The sequence below is a fragment of the Protopterus annectens genome, chromosome 3.part0 (genome assembly GCF_019279795.1).
Source record: "Protopterus annectens isolate FY-2018-M chromosome 3.part0, PAN1.0, whole genome shotgun sequence".
NCBI lineage: Eukaryota > Metazoa > Chordata > Ceratodontiformes > Protopteridae > Protopterus > Protopterus annectens.
Genome location: NC_056731.1, coordinates 925,146,052 through 925,163,351, shown reverse-complemented (window position 1 = coordinate 925,163,351; position 17,300 = coordinate 925,146,052). Strand labels below are relative to the sequence as shown.

The 17,300-nt window shown below is 37.7% G+C and overlaps 1 protein-coding gene across 1 annotated transcript in view; it reads left to right on the top strand.

Annotated features, from left to right (window-relative positions):
• The first annotated feature begins 3,432 nt into the window (after window positions 1-3,432).
• The window catches only part of LOC122796627 (serpin B5-like), a 411,192-nt gene continuing 397,324 nt past the window's right edge, over window positions 3,433-17,300 (top strand). The window contains exon 1 of the mRNA XM_044065250.1: window positions 3,433-3,503. The gene's annotated coding sequence lies outside the window, so the exon portion shown is untranslated. The remainder of the gene's footprint in view (window positions 3,504-17,300) is intronic.

Sequence of the window (17,300 nt, the reverse complement as noted above, 5' to 3'; positions counted from 1 at the left end):
GAGCCTGTCATTGGGTAAAAATAGTGCAGTATTCGATGCAGGACAGCTAGATTCAAAAACAGTTTTTATCCGTAGGAGATCAGACTTCTTAACTCCAACATTAGGTCTGATCATTAACAGATCAAGAAGTTGGGACCTCCCATTCACTGTGCAATATTATTTTATCTATTATTTATTAAACCCAGGCAACTATTATAATTTATACTACTAACCCAGGTGCAATATTTTTTTCTTCAACTGCTGCTGTTGCTATGTGCTCATTCACCCCTAATATTGTACATAGTTCATGCACAATACTATTGCTAGAACTTTGTTGCTAAATGTGTATATCTTAACAAGGGTGTGTTTCTATGAATATATGCAGCTATATACTTAAGTGTAGAGTTGATTTATAAGATGGTGGTAGTAGTTTAATATGTTGTTTTAAATTATGCCTTTCTATGTATGTGATTTCTTTTTTGTCTGTCCCATGATGAACTGGTTGCATGGAATCTTATTTAATCTACACTTGTGTAGATCAAAATGGCAATAAAGTTACTTTTTTACTTTTTTGAATGTAATAGTTCCAGTTGGAGATGCCTTTGGTAATGAATTGTTTAAGATGTTTGTGAGGATTTGCTTGAGTCCTGACAGATATTTGTAGTGGAATGCTTCTGGATGTAGTGATATTTATGACCCTGTGTCTAGGTGTCTTGAAACTAACTCATAAATCTAAATATGAGGTTAAGGTCATGTGATCATATTAAAAGGAATAGATGGCGATCAGTTTATTTAATTCATACATGAAATTATTAGGGTTGATTGTGGCAGAAACGGTGAAACTGTGGGTAATTATTAGACTGGAAATTATCAGACTTGCAGTTATATAAATATAAAGCCAGGCCTTAACTCTGTAGTGAACAAAATGCATCACTGTAACTCTTTACTGCAGCACAAACAAATTATATCATGTATCTTAATGGACTCCGACCGACAGTTCTTCGTGACAGACCCTCAAAAAACAAGAAAAAGATAACCTGTCTTAGATAAGTACATACAGTGGCAAAACACACTGAAGACAAATGAAATCATTTGGAACTAAATTTGACTACCATGGGTTTGAAATTTGCACTATCCATGAAGGCCGACACATACACCATGGCATGGAAATAAACAGATATTGTGAACAGCCTATATAGGACACATCAGTTAGCAGGCAGAAGGGGTACTCCAGCTTTGCACACCTTATAGAACACAGACCCAGCAGCTAGCAGAGCAGATCTTCTACACATAGGGTCAAGCACTTTGTAAATAATGGGGACCACCATGCATAATGCAAAGAAACCCAGCTACTGTACAGGTGTCCCATGCCCTTACCTATAACCAGATATGACACTATAGTGTTCTATATTCTATTGGAAATTAGCATGTCCCAGCAGAGGCATCAGCCCAGCAATAATATGCAAAGGCCATGCCATACAGAACATTGGTGATGCTGTCATGGGCCAGCAAAACCCTGAGGGGATATGTGGAAACAGCAGGATCACAATCACAGGAAGTACATGGGTATATGAATAGCAGGTGAACTCAGCACAGGTATGATGTCCTAGACACACACAAAACACACTGAGCAGGTTATGAAGATCATTAGCAGCAATGCCTTCAAATGGCAACCACAAAAGTCACAATCATAGGTGGTGTGCAATAGCCTGCCATAGTCATGGATCATGTACTCGTCCTTTTCAGCTACTTCATATCAGACAGACCAACTACATTTGTTTTGGGGGGGGTCCACTTGGGATGACATTTGAGGCTATCCACATGGTTTTATTCCTGGCAGATGACCCATGTGTACTGACATTCCAACTGCAGAACATGGCCCTGAAATGCCAGTGTCAGCCTTATTGCTATCTGTATTCACTGAAGGGAAGCACTTGTTAATTTCTACATTGACAAGTTTTCAGGTTCCTCATTGCCACCTTAATTGCCCTTTCTGTGCATCATATCACAATAATTGTAGAGATATTAACTGTTGTATTGGTTTTGCCTTATTTTTTTAAGATTTTCCTCCCAGGGTCTGCCTTTTTTGGTCCCTCCCTCACTCAGCTGGCCAATTTGCTCCCCATACTACACCATGGCAAAAGCTGACTGAGAGGGGCTATTTATGCACTTATCAGGGGTATCTGATTTTTTGTTTTTTGATCCCCAATCTCACTGCACTTGACCAGTGCATGCTCAGGATTTGGCATACAATGGGTATCAGTGAGGGCATGTCACTTATTTTCATGAGTGACAAAACTCCTCAGGACAGCCCTATCTACCTTGAAGCAGCACTATTCTGGGGCTCTAGTATCCAAGAGGATACAACCACAGCAGCATATAACTCAAATGTGCACTCCAACACCTTACTCTGAGGAAATGTGAGTTGGCAAAGCTGCATAACATCTCTCCTCCCAATGCAAGCGCCAACAGGTGCTCAAGCTGCTAATTGAACTTAGGTCACCTGGGTCATAATTAGGGCTTTATTCCTCTACCCCAACAGAGCTAGCAGGCCTCTGACGTAATTGCTTGTAACACACATGCTATCTCCTTTCCCTCAAGGGTTGGGGGTTGATAATGGCCAGCTTCTCCATTTCTGCACTTCCGAAAGTTAAATCCATTCCCTTACATTTCATTGCACATTTCTGCATGCATCCCCAATTGGAACGACCAGTAGACACCATTTCCCAATGATACCTAAATTCTTCAGTCACCAATGCTGGCTTGTTTCACTGGGAAAGGATACCGTCATATATAATGCTCACTTTTCCAGGTATCAGTTCCTTGAACTCAATTTCACTGGTTGAAATCATGCCCTCTTGTGACCTCTGGAGCTCAGAAATGAATCCTCAGTGTCCGTGAAGTTACTGCTCCTTCTCCTGCTTATAGAACAGCTTGTTTCCTCAATGTCATTGTACTGCAAGGCAATTACTTGCTGCTCTGCTGTACTTCCTACATATGTGTGTACATATATATATATATATATATATATATATATATATATATATATATATATATATACATATACACACACAAAATCACATGAACACAATATGTGGCAGCATTTATGAAATATATTAATGCTGTATTGCATGCATACATAAAGTAAATGCAACAATGACATCTCTTTGTTCTAAAAATATTAATACTGTACAGGAAAGATGTATTTACATTACTTTTCAATAAAACAGATTTTTTTCCTCTGTAATATTTTGTCCTTGCAATAATCATCAAGGTTATTTATTTATTTTAATTTGTATCCACAGTATTATGTTATGCGAATTCATATTCATAGCATTTAAGGCATTTTATTATAACTTTTTTCTTCTATGCTGACTGAAAGAGGAGAACAATAGCTGAATGTGTTCAGGTAGTACAAGCCACAGTGGGTGTGGCTTTATTACATAAAAAAGACAATCCCTTACTAAGCAGGCATAAGGTGGAACTTCCTAGTCTCTGTCTGCATTCATCTCTTAGGATCACAGGTATGTTAACATACTGGCTTCAGTGTTAAAAATAGGTTTAGATTTGAAGTATATTTGCAAAGAGACAGTAAACTGAGCTTATGGGGGAGATGTATTTTATTTAATTTTATAGCACCTTATTGAACAAAATGATTTTTTTTATTCATTTCCAGTGTAATTTTACATTTTAGAAATAAACGTGTAACTACTATTTATTATTTAAGCAGTAATTTTTGCTCCCAGGAACAGACAGATACATAAGATTACAAGACATTAATTATTAAATGCACATATGCTATCTTAGTGTCAGTACTAATGTTTTCCTGTATACTTTGTGACAAAACTTTTGGCAACCAGCCATTTTTTTACTTCATTACTGCATCTGAGCTGTCACTTAAAAAATGCTTTAATAATGGTAATCCAGGTGTTTTGTCAGTGCAATGGAAGTTTTAACACTTCTCTTGTGTATGTCAGGCTGGGGAAGATTTTAATGTCAAGTATGTCAGCTGGGATTCTACGACAGACTGGATGAACTCTGGGTCTTTTTAGACTACATTGTCTCAGTTTGTTGTAACAGTGCACTAAATATTGCTTTGCCTGCCAGGGTGGTACCTAACTGACTTTGTAAAGAAAAGCATAGGCATGTTTCTTTTCAAGTACCCTCAGGCTTACTTTCAATGGGTAGAGAGCTGTTGCACAGGAGACAACACATGCGGCAAGTTGTTACATGATTTCCTTCTTAAAGCTAATGACTTGACTAAGCAGAAAACAATTTCTTTAATGTTTAAAATGATGAAAGAACACACAAGGCAGGTGGTAATCTCCAAAAACTTTTTAGACATTACCACTGGCTTTTCGCGTTCTTTCATCAGTTTATTGGTTTTGTTTTTTTTCTATTTAATGTTTAAAATGGCAATATGTGCAAGATCAAGAAAATTTACTGTTTTATTGCACATTTACTTGCACTAAAGTTGCTTCCATTCGAGCACCATATGTGAAGAGTGTGGGTAGTTAATTATTTTGCTGTACCAGGACCAAGCATTTTGTTGTTTCATTTCACATATAATTAATGAAAAGTGTAGTTGTCAAAACAAATAATGTAGACATGTCTTATACTGTTCTACAACTCGTGTACAGTGAGTCCGAGGTGATAGGTCATGACTGCAGTTGTATATGTGTGTTTGCTTGCATGTGTGCGTGCATGCATGTGTGTGTATGTGCATTTTTGCTTCTGACTACATGGGGGGGGGGGGCAGAAACAGACATTGTAGAAAAAGATAACATGGCCTGCTTAATTTGACTAGACCAGTTACTGGATAAAATGGATATACTGTAACTGAAGATTGCAAAGCAGCATGCCTCCTAACTTTTGATGACTGACGCATGTATCCTTTGTATGCTCCTGCTTTAGAAATTTTTGTATCTTCAGGTTAATTGTAACTTTTTAAACCTACCTTCCCTGTCTCTTCCTTACACTGTCTTGAAATTACTACTCTGCATTCAGACCGTCTTCTCCAATGGAAAGAGGTACATTTCTTATCTGCATGTAACAGTTTAAAATAGAACAGAATCCTGCAGTACTCACAATACTCTGAGTCCATTTGGTCACATGACGTGTGGCATTTGATAACTCCCAGGTACCTAGCCTTTGTTTGGCTAACATACTTATTCATTTTTGTAATGATACTCTGTGTCAAATGCCTTGCTACAGTGTACAACACTTTGTGCTATACACAAGCACTATTCTCTACTGCTTCTTAGGATTTAGGCCGGACATCATGCCATTTAAAGGACAGAAAAACTAAAACCGGTCACCCTGCACTGTAAAGGTTAGAAATACTGAAACTGTGCCAGTGTTGAGAAATGAAATGCTAAGAACAATTTGTACTCCATACTATGATTCAAAAAGAAGTATCCTTAGCTTGTTTTGGTTGCAGAATGTACCATTAAAATGCTTTGCTGACATTCTGGCATGCATCGTGGGGAGAAATTCATTTTTTTGTAAATTCACAATATCTAACAATCATTGCTCATTCGGAACATGAAACTGGCTTTTTTACTAGTTGTTGGTATTTTTGGGGAGTGGGAGTTTGTCCTTTCCCCAGTGTGATATGATCTTGGAGTATATAGAGTATAAGGGTATGAGGGGAGGTGCAGGGGGCTTCTCCCTTGCAGAAAAGCTGCTGTACTATTGTTTTTGTAGGTATTCCCAGATGTGATATGTGTTAATTTGGTCTAGCAACCAACTTTATGAACTAGAGTTACATCATGGCTTGCTGTAGCTTAAATGCCACGATGCATTTTCACCTCTTGCTATTCTTAATTTACATTTTCCATTTCTTAATAAAAAAATAAAAAAAGTTCATAACTTTGGTTAAGGGAACAACATGTATTTTTTATCCCTTAGTAAAGTCACCTCAGGGACAGCATAGAGATACTTTCATAAACTTTAATGGGTGTGCCCTGACTATGCATACTGATGTAGCAGTTAAAGTATATGGCTGCATCCTTGTGCTCTTCCTATATTGTTGTCTCTGAGGATAAGGCTCACTAAAAAGTGTCAGTGATGTCAATGTGGTAGAAACAGTGTAATTTTGAAGATTTTTTTAAAAGTGATTCACTTAAATTTCAATAATAGATTGGAAAATGAAACACAGCACTGTAGCATGCTGTAGAGCAAAAGGTAGGTATGAAAATATATAAGGTAAACAGGAAAGAGCTAGCCAGTACGACCGGTGCAAGGCAAACAACCTTATGTGTAACCAAATGAAAAGCCAGCACCTAGATGTATGAAGAAATCTTTATTGGAACTAGACCAGTTTCAGCACATAGCTTTCATCAGTAGTATGAACAGCTGTTCATACTACTGATGAAAGCTATGTGCTGAAACCGGTCTAGTTCCAATAAAGATTTCTTCATACATCTAGGTGCTGGCTTTTCATTTGGTTACACATGAAAATATATCTAGTATGGCTTAGTGGACTTTTAAATGTTCGATGTTATGGCCTCGGCCATATCATCTTCGAACACTTAATAGTTCATGGTGTGCATGCCCTTAGGTTCGAGCCTTGCCGCAGCTATTTATTGGGTTGGGAGGGTGGCCTAATGGTTGAGGTGTTTGCCTTCTAAACACAAGGTGCGGGGTTTGAGTCTCACAAAGGATAATTGTCTAGGCTTAAAATGGCTCACAAGGGCAGTTAGCCTAGTACTAATCTATGAAAATGTCACCAAATGCTGGTAAGTTTTGCAGATATTACACTGTTTAATCATTTAGGAACATGGAATCTTGGTAACTCTAGTTTGGCATTTTTAATAACCTGACTTTAATGAAGCAACTGATGTTTGTTTGAACAGATTATCCATTGTTACAAACATTTATTTTCCTTCTATAGTCAGATGAGTTTTGGGGTGCTGTTTGAAACCGCAAGACCCAAATTGCAAGTGCCTTAGCTCTGAATGTGAAAGTACAAAAAAGGGGAAGTCTCACTTTGTGGTACATAGAGTAATTCACTTACTATGAGGTGCAGTGATCTCATCATTCTATATAACTAACAGGGGTGATGAGGTTGAAGCCCCCTGATTTGAGGGTGCAAGGAAGAAAAAACATCCATGCAAAAATACCTTTAATAACATTATAGCAAGTTGGAAGCTTCACTGTTCTACATGGGAGTCAGACTGCCTGAAACTTGAAATTATGGATCCCACACTTGTTATGTTGCATATATTTCTTGTAAACCATAGTATTATCATTTAGTCCTTTCTACTCCTTAAATTTATATGGACATTTATATTAAACACTGTTGGTGGGCTTTGATACTGTCCTGACAGTATTCCCATTCATATTTCCGAATTCACTAAAAGTTGTTTCTCCAAAATGAAATCACTGGTCTGTTTTGTACTGTCTCTTTTAGAATTCTTAATTTAAGAAAAGTGTTGCTACAGAGCAGGAACTCTTGTATTGGCTAGATGAATAACATCCAGTACCTTTCCTAAGCTTGTTGCGTATTCACTAAATCAAATAAATCCACTGTGAATTTGTGTTTTTTTTCATCTTGTGATCCACTATATTCCAGGTTTTGAAAGTTTTTCCTTTTGGAATTGAGTCTGAGTGACATCATGACTGATGCCAAAGTAAATGGTATACAGATTCAGACAATCATAATTATTTCTCCAGTTAGCCCTTCATGAACTGAAGGAATGGCCCAGGCATAAAACAGCAAAGATCAGACTGTATGTTTAGAAAAACATGGAAACCTACCAAGTCTAAGTGTTTGCTGCAGTTAGCACCTTACGTTTTGTAACATGTTCCCTTTCTCTCGCATACAATCTTATGACCTGATGAACTCTTCATTGATCTCATGTACTACCTTAATCCGCCAGTCTACTTCTCTTTCAGTGAAACCAGACTTTTTTTTTCTAATTTAAACTTTATATCCACCATCTGATAGTTATGACTTTTCCTTTCTCATCTGTCATTTATTTGGAGACCAGCATTTCGTACTCCCGTATTACCTTATGCATATGGAACTACTTCAGTACATCAAACATATTACAAGTTTAAACCAAATATGGCCATGACCATATGTTCGAACCTGTAATAGTTCGAACACTGAAGTAAAAAAAGAAAAAAACAAACAAAAAAAAAAAATTAAACTGTTGTAGCAGGGGGGCTACACCCCCCTGCACCCCCCCACCACCCTTACTTAAATATACCAACTTCGAGATTGCACTACATTGCAGAAATGGGAAATCTTCCCGTTCCGCTCTGTATGCGGATCTCCATTCAGTCCATTCGCACTTTTAAATGTTCGAGGTTATGGCCTTGGCCATATCATCTTCGACCATTTAATAGTTCAATCTACCAAAGGGGACCCATATATATATATATATATATATATATATATATATATATATATATATATATATATATATATATATATATATATACATCACGACCCCCTGTGTATATGCATTTGTATTCCTCTATCAGTCCTCATATTGACTTGTATACTCATATCATTACCTCCTGTCATTTATACAAACCTAGGTTCTTCAGTCTGCCTTCATAATTCAGTAAAACCATCACTGTTATTATCTTATTTCCCTTCCCGTTCAGCCTTTCTGTAATCCACAGCACAGAGTTATCTGGAAACAGAATTACCAAGGGCCTATAAAGTGCCAATGTTACCTTCTCCTCTTCTTCATTCAAGCCTATGATACTTGAAATACAAACTAACCATTTGCTCTTGCTGTTATGGTATCCTTTGTCCACCATTTTACATTCTGGTTATAATTGACACCTCCACACCCTTTCCTCTGCAGTGACCTCTGACATTTTTACATACAGGTGACATTTCAATCTAAGATTATTATTACCACATAGCAGCACGTAGAATTGCTGGTACTGAACCTTAGTTTTATTTTCCCTTTAACTTAGGCATTTTATGTGTCTTCTTAGACTATGCCTACCATCCATGTGCAAAACTCCTCTTCTTTTGTCATGGGTGAAGACATTTATTCTTTTGTGTGTTCTTGCCATGATGTCTGATAAAAATAAATTAAATGGTGTTAGTCTGAATACTGAAGTTTGTGGTAAGCTGTCATCTGTTTCTCTTCTGGAAATACCTCTGGTCCTTCTCCTTCTGTTTCCTTCATGTCAACCACTTTTCCACCTGGCTCACCATCTTAGATCTTGCCTCAACCCATTACATTTGTTAGCAGTCTTTTGTCTGTGACTGAGTGCAACACCTTGTAAAGGTAAGAAGTGCCATGTCCACAAGTACTGCATAAACCACCACAGTGGACATCTAGTCACACAAGTGAAGCAAGTTTATTTGACATGATTTGCTTGGTTGCAAAGCTATGCAGGCTTTGATCTTACACTCTACTGACATGTAATTTCATCTCTAGTCCAGTTCAAGGTGTCTTTTACATTAGATTACCTATAACAGAAGTGAGGCTAACTTGGCCTGTTGTCCCTCGGGTCACTAATTTTTTAATGTCTTTTTATGTAGTGATGCTGCTGTGACATTTCTTCAATCCTAGAACACCCTGCCTGCCATCAAGCCTCTCTGCTGACTGCTATATTACGCTTTTTTACTACTTGTTATATGTTACATCAGGTCATGATTTGTCTGTGACTGTGCCCACATAACTGCATGTTATGTTAAACATCATTAATGTAGGTATGCAACTATATATTTATAGTCAGGCTTTTGCCCAACAACATTTACACATTTATAGTAAGTGCATTTGTTTTATTTACACTATATTGAAGAAGTGGGTACTATGTGCATGCATCATCAAATCTTGTCACTATTAAATTATGTTTATAGTTAAGAAAAGTTTCCATTGCTATCTATCCTATAATAGTTATTCCCTTGTAGAGCATAGATTGATAGCAATTTCCTAAATGACTTCTGTTTGATATATTTATTTGTGGGTGGTGCAGTGACATACCAATTAATACTGATGCCTCACAGCACTCAGTTCGCTATTTTACTTCTTGGTTGGAGTGCCTCCTTCATGGAATCTGCATATCACTCTAAGGTCTCATACAGCTTTTGGTCCGACTTCATCCTTTATTCCATAGACATGGTGTAAGTGAATAGGTACCTAAAACTGTTTTGTCTACAATATGAGAGTGAGTGTTTGCGTCTAGGGGTGGATTTAGTGCCCCATCCCTTGCCTTGTACCCAGTGATCAGGGATATGTTCAAGTTCTCACATGACTTTGAGATGGATTCATTCATTCAGTCCAGAGTTGTAGAAAGACAATTAATACCTCTGCATCCTGAAGTCTTCTAAGAAAGGAAGCCATTTGCTTCTGGGATCTTTTCTCCAAAATCGTTTGTTGAAGATGCACCTCATACAATTTGCAACATCTAATAAATGTGACTTACAAAAATATAAAAATTAAGGTCCTTTGTTAGACAGTGGGTTGTGCAATGGTGCTTCTTTGTTAGCATGCAAGATAGACATAAGGTGTCAAATAAGGTGTCAAAGGGAGAATTATTCTTCTCTTTGAGAGCTTTCAAAAATGGATGACAAGAGCAAGTACCATACAGCTGTTTTAGAGAGCTGCACAGTCAATCTATACAGATTATGCATATGATACATTCATCGTTTTGTTTGTGTCTTTCGGTTTTTCCTGGTTAGGGGTTGCCACAGTGGAACTCCGGTCTGCTACGTTCATTGTATTTCAAAAGAAAAAAATATTCAATGAAACCATGCATGCTGGATGGTGCCATTTAGGTTACACAGCTTTTATGATGTTAATGCAGATAAGAAAGTATTGATAATATTAATTTCTGCTTTACTAAAACATACAAGGGAAGAAGCACACATGCGCGTGCACACACACACACACACACACACACACACACACACACACACACACACACACACACACCCGACCAGCTAAGCTGACATCTGTTTGGTTGACACAGGCAGGTCCTTTTACAGATATTCAAGATCAACAATCTTTGTCTTTGGGCATGGGAATATTCCGCTTCCCCAAGGATTGTGGAAACTCAGAGTTGATGTATATAATTAGCAGAGAGTGTGCGAGAGACATGCGCAGAAATTGTTGCTCATTGTTTTGACATGTTAACATTGATATTCTGGGTATCAGAGCAGTTGGATATTTTTGATCATCTGCCCTACACCCATATACCAGAATGGTTTTACAGTAATATGTCAACTGCTTTTGTGCATTGTTCCTATTGTGATAGTATTACCTTCCATTTTTGAATTATCAGTCTAAATACTTAATATATATATATATATATATATATATATATATATATATATATATATATATATATATATATATATATATATGGATTCAATTTAGAATCTCGAAAAACTGAAATACAGGATTTCAGTTTTCTGAAATTCAAATCCCGAAACCCTACAAGCCCAAAACACCACAAGCACAAAACGTAAAATCCCAAACATACACTACAAACACAACACACATGTACACACACTCTCCCCACAATCAAACATACAATCCTAAAATACAACTAAGCAGGGGGGCAAGCCCCCCTGCACCCCCACCCCCCACTTATATATTCTAACTCCGGGACTGCACAATCACACACACAAATGTAACTCACACCCACACATTTCACTGACCCTTGCACACACACATCACAACCAAAACACACACTAACTTACACTACAGCCCATAACCTTCACAGTCATACAGACTTACCTGCACTTACATCCATTCATACATCGCAACACCAGAAGCTCCGAACTTGGTATTTCAGTTTTTCGAGATTCTAAAGGCAACCCATATATATATATATATATATATATATATATATATATATATATATATATATATATATATATATGTCTAAACATTTTCAAAACTATTTCAGGTCTTTAATAATGCCATTCCTATATATCTCTCACACTGACCATTTCACATACTTTACTTATTATATTATCTTGCACATGCTGCCTTCTTGCCTTAACTTTAGGTATTTGCCATAACAGACCTTCAGAAATTAGACTTTGCAAACATTAACTAGTGTACTCATTTCACGAGCAAAGGAAAGCCTCTTGTTAAAATTAATATACTCTTACAGGGCAGGGGAACTACTTACTCTAGGTGATTATTCTCTTCCAAGAAGCAAAAAGTTTAGCAGCTAATTAGAGAATGAATGAGTGAATGCATTATTTTTTTCTATTACTCCACAGTTTGGGCCCAATTCTGAAAGACTTGATCACAGTGTAAGTAACTTACCATGGTGTATTACCCTGGAGTAAAGTCACTTACATGACAGCTGGAATTTTGGAAACTGATTTCATGTCTTAAATATTTTCATTCTGAGAATTCTTCTTTTCCCTAGAACTCCATTAAACTAGATTTTCATGAGACATTCCTGATTAGCAAAATAAACAAATGCATACATACATACATTCATGCATGCATAAACAGTCAGTTACATATTGAACAATCAAACAAAATGTACCTTAGTTTAATCTGTCTTTTTCCTTTTGTTCCTCAGAACCATTGGAAAATCCATGTGGTCATTGTTGTCTTTACCTTATGTCATTTGTGTCCTTATCACAGCTTTGTCTCTTTCTTCATTCCCTGTGTTCTACTCTTCTGTCTAGTCTCCATCCCTATCATAATGCCCCTATGAGGATGAAGTCTAACAAAGAATTAAGATTTCAGGATGATACTTTTCAACAATTGCCTGTTTCTATCTTTGTTAAATTCACTCAGCTTTGTCTTGAGCCTTACCTTTCCCCAACATACTTGAAGAACACTTTATTCACATCAATTATTCCATCTGAAAGGTCCTTCCATGTCTTTGCTTTTGCCATTTTAATTATTTTTATCCCCCTTCTTTGCCCTTTTCTTGACCTTTAACTAATTCATTATCTCTCCCATTGCCAATATCTTCTTTGCTTTGCTATCAGCACTTTATCATTTCTTTCTGCAACATTGCCCCCCTTTATTATTTCTTGCCCTTTTTTATTTGACTAATCAACCCTCTATCATTTTTACCTTTCCATCCCATTTTGTTTACCATAATTGTTCTACATTTCTGCAGTTGAGTTGTCATCTTTTCAGTGGCCACTATCTTTGCAAAGTTCACGCTCTGAACACTTATATTTATCTTAGCTTCCTTCCCCTTTGTCATTTTTATAAGAGTAACTATAATGTGGCATAGTCACTGTTTGCAAAGTGCTGCCCTTCATGTTTGCCCTCATCCATTGTATTAATTTTTTGCCACATTTTGTTTAATTTCTTGATTTCTTCACTGTAATTGCATTCTATCATCCTCATTCATTTACTTATCCCATGCCATTTTGAAAGCCTCTGTGCATTTCACCTACATAATCCATTCCTGAAGCCCACTCTGTGGGTCCATAATCCTCTTCATGAAGAAGTACATTCACAGATCCAGGGAGTAAATAGCCTGTAAAATATTCCACCTGTGCCCGTCCTACCCCTCGAGTCTTCCTGTTCAGGGTGAACCCTTTACATTGTCATATGATCCTTTGTACTTGTATCATTTTTAGTGATCTCCTCTTCATAAATTCATAGCTTCATAAGTATATATTAGGTCTACAACCACCAGGACCTTTATAATCCTAGCCATGCAACCCAATCCAATTGTGTCCCTATTTATCATCAGCATTTATTAGGATGGGGCATGTTAGTTAGGAGGTTTCTAGAGGTTATGTTGGGAGTATGTTAGTTTGGGCATTACTGTCTGTCTGCATCTATCAAAGACATAGAGGCCAGATTCATATTTTATTTATTTATTGACATTTGTTAACTGGGTTAGTCCAACTGGGATTTTGTCCCATTTTCAGTGGAGACTCGAGGAGAAAAGCTCCAGAAAGTACAATATATAATTACAGTGAGAAAACAAGTACTACAAACAATAATAGCAAACAATAGTAAGAAATAAACAACTACACGTGAAGATTATAATTGAAAGAAAAAATAAATTGAAATTTTTTCTTTTTTAATTTCTAATTTCCCATTAATTGGTCACTTAAATAAGGTTAGGGGTAGACTCTGCTTCACATGGATGGGAAGCCTGTTCTATAGCATTGGGATCCCCTGAAACACATATCTTTCTCACCAACATGTTTTATTTATATCAAAAGCAAAATTTAAATCCTTGGATCTAGTGATTCTGATGCTGTACATTTTGCAAATGTGCAAACGGTCCATCAGATCTGGATCTGAGGATGCCTTGTATGCCAGGCATAGATCATCTCTCAGGAACCTGTAAGAGACCAAGTATAGAGAGAGGGCTTTAAGGCAATCCTTGTAAGGCAATGTGTTTATACTCTCGATTCTTCTAGTAAGGAACCTTAGTGGGCACTCCATCTGTTGCATATGTCTAGTCAGGTACATGCTGAAGGGGATATTATAATGAATAATGGGCCTGATAAGGGCCAAATAAAGTGACCGTATTACTTCCTTGGCCCTGGATTCCATGCCCTTACTTATAAGTTGGGCAAAATAGAATGATGTTCCTAATATCTTGGCCACATGTAAGTCAAAGGCCAGATTGCTGTGTGCATATGTTCCCAGATCCCTGACTACTGGGTTACCTATTAGGGGTGTCTTACTGATGGAGTAATTAGCCTGGGTGGCAGTTTTCCCAAATGTATGCGTTTCTTGGCATTGAGTTTTAATCTGTGGCTATGTACCAGTCATTTGTCTGTGTTAGATCCTCTTGTAAGATATTTGTGTCCTGGGGAGACTCTATGATAGTTTCCAGTCATCTGTGAACTTCATCAACCAAAGGCCCTTGACATTAACCCTTAACTTCAAGAAGTAGATGCCAAATAGGAGTGGTCCCAGCATGCATCCATAAGGTATCCTTCTGGTGACTGGTCTCTTAATGTTGGTGTTATCACCAATTCTGACTTCCTGGTTCCTGTCTGTGAGGTATTTCTTGGGGGTGGGGTGAAGTCTGAGCTGAATTTTTCGGCAATAAAACTAGCTATGTCACTCTGATTAGAGAAGGTGACACCACTGACCACCAGTTTGACACTGATGTATGATGCCTTTGAAGTTTTGGACACAGCTGTAGAAGACCTTCAGTTTGTCTTTAGCCCATAAGGCTATCTTGACCTTGTAATTGGCCTTGTTGGAATTAAATAGTCCTCTTAGTTTGGTGTTTAGTTTACTTAGTGAGTTCCTGTCATTATGGGAGTTGCTCTTTCTGATTTTTAGCTATGACCTTTTTCCTTTTATTGTGTACATTGTTTACATTAGGATTCCACCACCATGGTTTGTCTTTAGAGTTTGTTTTATAGTTACTTCTAGTAGGTACAGTAGCCTTTATATAGCATCTTACATGGTTGTTCGGGGCTTCTGAACAATTCTTCATAGGTTGCTGAAAGCTCAGGGTTAGGAGGGTCACTGAATTTTGACAAACTTTCATTTAATAGGATGTAGTTTACTTTGAAATAGTTTCCAACTGTTACAGAGTTTGTTGGGATTACCAAGTTGATTTTTATTTTGAAGGAGACAGCTTTGTAGTCTCACCTCATCAATGAGGATGTGACATTGGGAAGGGGGGAGTGCAGCACTCTCCTCTATTGGTGAGCACTAGGTCCAGTATATATGAACCTCTGGTGGGTGTGCACACTCTGCAGTCAGGGGTATTTGTGTTAATAAAGTCCAGGAAGAATTGTGCCTGCAAGTATGAGGCAATATGTGTTTCTCAGTATATAGAGAGGTAGTCAGAGTCTCCCAGGAATAGGGTATGTGGTTTAATGGTGAGTATCTCTAATAGGTCTAGGTATGAACTATGGGATTCTAGGGACCTTTTACTTGCTAGGATATGTTATGGCTCTCTGTCTATGGAGATTCACATGTAGATAAATTCCAGGGCATTATCCTGTTTAACCAACCTTGAGTTATGCTTGTTGCTAATATAGGTTTGAGACTCCTCCTCCATTTGTCTCTATCTATCCAGCTGGTGGTCTAAATGTGTAGAAGTCACTGAAGCCTTGCACTGCTGGACTACCTTCTGTGGATTTCAACCATGTCCTGGTAACAGCACAGATGTTTATATTCTCCAGAGTGAGGAGAGCTTATAGGGTGTGGAGTTTCTTGTTTAGGGTCCTAGCATTGAACAATAACATGTTTATATTTATTTGGGGTTTATTTGCTATGTTGGTAGTTTTGTCGATTTGGCATTGCCTAAAAGGGCTCTAAGGGGGTGGGTAAAGTTTTAGTTCAGAAGCCTAGAGGAGAGATGTGCAGGCAGTCCTTTGCAAAGTAACATTGTTTGCTAAAAATGTTCTCCCATGCAGATGGCTATTGAATCCTCATGGTTAGACACCAGAAACTAAGCCATTTATTGAAATCTACCATCTTTTGTTTGTACTGTGGCATCATCCTTGGTGAAGGAAGAATGCTGTTCACTGTAAGGCACATACCTGCTTGAGACACATATTCAGAGAGATCAATAATGTCTCTCCTCAGATAGTCCAGGAAAGTATATCTCAGATCATTAACCCCCACATGCACTATGATAGAATCATATTGGTACCTGTGGTGTAGTGACTTGAGTGCATGCGTAACTTGCTGGATCCTGGCTCCAGATAAACAACTAACCGTTATCTTCTCCTTGATCAGTCTGGTGAGTGGGACATCTGTATGTCATACAATGGAGTCCCCTATGACAATAGTCCTATTTAATGTGATGGCTTGCCTTATGGGCATTGTTCTTGATGCTTTCCTGGATGTAGGCATATATGTGGTGTTTGGTGTTGCTTTTCGTGAGTGCTTTAGAAATTGCTGAGGAAAGGCGTTGCTGTTTATAGGCTTTGGAGGTCTTTTACGTTTTGGAAGATTTCTTTTTAATGCCTCAGAATAAGTTGGACTATGTGAGTGTTGGACACTATGTGTGTTGGATGTAGAATGTGTGTGTTCTTGACAATCTTGTTTATATGTGAGATTTTAGCCACCAATGACATTGTATATGTGCATCTCTCACCTACTGTCTTTGTTTATTTAAAGATTAAACAGTTGTCTGCAGACATGAGACAATTGCTACATAGTTTCAGGATGCCCATATCGACCATGCTGCCTATGGAGTCATTTGGAAATTGCATATCTATGTTGTCTGGACCTGTACTTCGGTGGGAGATTGTAGGTCATGGACTAGATTATAAAGAGGTCTGCTTGAGTGGTCTCTGGGCTTTGTCACTAGACTAGGTTAAATTGTATTAAGATTTGATAATAATGCTGTTTAATGTGCAAAATAGATTTTCTAAGCTTGTCTCAGGGAATGGCTCTGTTTTAGTCACACTAAGT